Below are 4,129 nucleotides of genomic sequence, written 5' to 3'. Positions count from 1 at the left end.
CTGTGTAACTATGTCACTACTTCTCCGAACACCTCCACCTCTGGATATAGAACCACCTCTACCCGAACCTCTACCTTGAGAAGTAGGTACTGATCTCTATGATGAGTCGGAAATATTATTTTTATTTTCTATTAATCTATAATTCAAATTTTACCCCTAATTCAATTTAATCCTTTTTTTTCTAATTTCTCTTAATTAAACTAAATTCACCCAATTAATACCTAATTAAGCACTCAACTAAACTCATAATTATTTCAAATAATTTTTTTTATGACTCAGTTTACTAAGACAGAGGCCCGATAATGTACTTTTCTAATGCTTGTGAATTTTGGGTCATTACAAGAAGCATCAAATTCCCTAATTTGCATAATTAATCATCCAAAAACACATTAAGAGTGAGATTAAAATATGTTACTTTTATAGCTTATCATTAAAACTAAAAATTAAGCTGGTATGCTGTGACATAGTAAGAGACACTAATCTATACAGCATAAAACTCACTATCAAGACCCAATTGGCTGACAGCTGAAACACACTTCCTATGCACCTTTACAGACCAAACAACTCGAGGCTTTTCCTGGATTGAGGGATCCTCATCTTCGTGTATGTTATGTTTATTTGGTGAATTAATGTGATCTTTGAAGTCAGGTTTGTTTTTTCTCACAATGTGTTGCCATATATATTTTTAGCTTTTCAATGCGACCTAGCTTCAATAAGTAGTCACAAGTGCCATGAGTAATCCCCTTCCTTACAAGCTTTGTATCGCCATGAGCTGACAACACTGAAATTTCATCAAGAATAAGAAAATGGTAAATCATTCTTAAACATTTCTAATCTGCTAATCAAATTTAGATATAGAATAATTATGGGTTTATAAACCATCAAACTTCACCCAAATTTTTTCATTTATTCCAAAAATAATTCAAAAGAAAAAAGAGGGGAAAGAGAAAAATCAAATGGGAATAATTTAGTTCCATAAAATGGAAGAAAAAGGGTTAATATTTACTGATTACAGGCAGGTCTATTTCAATCCCCGCGTTCAAGAAGCTTAAAGGCATCCGTGTCTGGCATGTTAACACTAGTAATAACCAAGCCATATTTGTCCTTGTTTTCCCTCAACATTTTGAAGGTCGTAGTTGCCTGATTGGTTATGGAAACTGCAAAAAAAATGCATGATATGTCAAAAAGAAGCCCACTGTCTTAGCATTGTTACAAGTCAAACCTAGCATTCTACATTTACAAAGACCCTAATCTAAATGCTCACTTCAAAGCACAAGACACAGAGCTTCCTGACAGAATAATTTATTTAACATTTTGAGAACAATAAATAAAACTTTGAATTAAATATTGAGAATAAACATAATAGTAAACACGTAACTTGTGAGCATAATCTAGAAGTAAATTTCAACCTTTGAGAAAAGAATAAAGAAAAATTTTCAAGACTATGCATTTTGCATATATCAATTCAAAGAACTAAAACACAAGGTTGTCACCTTTTTCTTCTTGCTTCTTCTTCTTTTCTCTGGGAACAAAGCTTCCATAATTTTTGGCAATACAATCTGACTTTGTCTTTGCATATTGTATCCGCTGCACCAAATTAATCATATAGTCAATGAAACCTAAGAATCATTATAACTAAAACTGTATATAAATTAGGCCCGGAAAAAGAAATTGATTGCAATCAAAAGTGATACCCATAATAAAGCAAGTTTCGTTCAAACAGCCACCCCCAGAATAAAACAAGTTTAGTTCAAGCTAGAAATGGTGTTATTGGTGAGTAGCAAAAGTCTTCCATGGTTGCAGAAGGAACAATAACCCTAATTTATATAAGAAAAAATAAAATGGCTCCTAAAATTTCAACAAAATGGGTTCTCAGTAAATAATAGAATAACTTCAACAACATTAGTACAAAACAAATTTCAATTAGTGAGTATACAATAACAGTGGAATCACAAAACAAATGCAAGACAAACATCATTAAAAATCGAAATTAAACTACAAATACTAAATCCATACTATAACTAAAAACTATACCCAATATAGAATAAATAAGCAAATTAAACTTACAATTCTAACAAGATTGAGTTCCTTTTGTCTAGAGCTAGCTGAATCTCTTTTCTTCCACAAGTGATGCTCGTTCTTTCCAACCTTCTTCACTGGTTTCCTGTACCATAAAAAAATTAGTAACTTTGGACTTCTAATTGAAGATTTTGATAAACTGAATTCAATCTTAGATCCACTTCTCAACAACTCTGGAAATGCTCAGTGATTGTTCACCTAGTTTTTGTGAAAATTTAACATAGGGAGTTCTGCAAATTAAAAACCCATAACCTAATGAAAAAGCTCTTCATTTTGAACCTAGAAAAAAATTCAACCTTTTTCAATTACAAATATTCAATAAAATAAGATGGCAACCTAGAAACGGAAAATGAAACCTGAAAGTTTCAATTTATCAACCTTGTTTTTGGACCACATAGATAATGGATAAATCCTTGAATGAATACGACTATAAGCCATTGATTTAATTTTCTATTCAAGAGAAAGAAAACAAACTTACCATCAAAACAAGCAAGGCCTTGGTGAGCACCAGGGGATTCCAATGATGGGTTGGAATCACTTAGGAGTGGTAAACAAAGTGTGAGTCTTTGGCCTTTAATTTGATTTGTTTCCTTTCAGGTTGAGCATGAGATTGTTGATGGCCAAAGAAAAAAAGTGAAACTGTTGAGAAATTTTAATCTAAGGGTGTTGTTGAAGGGGAAAAGAAGTGTCATTCGATGGAGAGGTTGGAATAGCTAATTCAGCACCTTCTCCCCTTAATGGCTATTCAGCGATTTTTGGAATGAAGCTGTAATCACCATTTGGCATTTTAAGCTTTCCAAAGAACCAAACCCTAGAATCTAGAATTGTCCCGTAATGGCTTTGCCATTACATTCAACCAAATGAAGCATAAGTAATCCAAACCAACTTCAATCTTGGTTCAATTCCATGAACCCACAAGTAAACATATTTATAATAGCATTTGTCACACCCCAAAGTAGGGCCTTGGAGTTTTAGGGGTAATTTAAGAATTTTAGCCTTAGAGTGTTTGGAATTTTGTGACATGGCATATCAATAATGTTTTCATAGTTTTTAAAAAAGTAAATCAATTTATAAAAATGATTTTTAAATACCTTTAATTTTGAAAATAGGACTTATTTGTAAAAGAGTAAAAATTGAGAGTTTTTATGAAGCAATTTGACCAGATTTTAAAAACCAAGTTAAATAACCTCCCTCTTCAAAGTTATTTCATGTAAAAACAACCCCAAAATTTGTGCTTGCCGTCCCTTGTTCTCTCTTGCTATTTCAATCAATTTTGAACTCCAAATACTAATTCCTTTTGATTTCTATCATCTCTTAAGTTATAAACCTCTATAAAAACCAAGAAAAGCACCCAAAACACCATTGTTTCCTCCATTTTCAAGCTTGTGAGTTTTTCAGGTTTTCGATCAAACACTTGATTTTTCATCATCTAAGATAACCATTCGATTCCTTACGAGTTTTTAATGATATCTAGTCTTTAAAATTGAATTATTAGTCATTAAATCACATGTTTTAAATAAAAGCTGAAAATTGGATTGTTAATGGTAGATTTCTGAATTTTGAGTAAAAACGTGATTTCAAAGTATTTTTCAATTGATTTTAACATGAATAGAAGGTTTCTAAACTTATTTTAAAGTTTCATTAAGTATTTCGAAGGATTTAATGAATTTTCGTGAATTTTTCCATAAACATGTAAAAAAATTTGATAGCATGAATTGAGTAGTTTTGAGTAGTTTAAAGGTTGAAAATCAGTCGTAAGTGAATAATTAGATGAATGGAATTTGTTTTAGACAAAAATGTTAAGCATAGACCGAGATATTTGAGTTTCAAGTTTGTCTTTGGCTAAATTTTGATTATGTATATTGTGTGGTTAATATGTGTGAAGCATCGGAATTGTTGGAACTTTTTTCGAGCAAGGCAAAAGGCAAGGAAAAGCTAGTTTAATCTTTTGGCTTTTTCGGCGAAAGTGTAATTGGTGAGTGTTTGAAATTGCTACTTGTACACATGATTCTTAATGTTGATTGGGAGTTTAGGAACAACTTAAACCTCT

General features: G+C 31.6%; 1 long non-coding RNA gene across 3 annotated transcripts; it reads right to left on the bottom strand.

The window, feature by feature from the left end:
- Positions 1 to 396: 396 nt before the first annotated feature.
- Positions 397 to 2,959, bottom strand: LOC107919739 (uncharacterized). 3 transcript variants are annotated; one of them, XR_001690440.2, is made up of 5 exons: positions 2,558 to 2,959; positions 2,068 to 2,164; positions 1,494 to 1,587; positions 1,007 to 1,157; positions 397 to 781 (listed from the first exon to the last, which is right to left on the bottom strand). It is a non-coding gene; the product is annotated as an uncharacterized lncRNA (long non-coding RNA). The 3 variants fall into 3 exon arrangements; XR_005922974.1 differs by having other exon boundaries at positions 1,014 to 1,157; XR_005922973.1 differs by lacking the exon at positions 397 to 781 and having other exon boundaries at positions 848 to 1,157; positions 2,558 to 2,958.
- Positions 2,960 to 4,129: the final 1,170 nt, after the last annotated feature.

The sequence above is a fragment of the Gossypium hirsutum genome, chromosome D13 (assembly GCF_007990345.1).
Source record: "Gossypium hirsutum isolate 1008001.06 chromosome D13, Gossypium_hirsutum_v2.1, whole genome shotgun sequence".
NCBI classification, from domain to species: Eukaryota; Viridiplantae; Streptophyta; class Magnoliopsida; order Malvales; family Malvaceae; genus Gossypium; species Gossypium hirsutum.
Note: the sequence above shows the minus strand (reverse complement) of the source record. Positions and strands in the feature narration are given on the sequence as shown.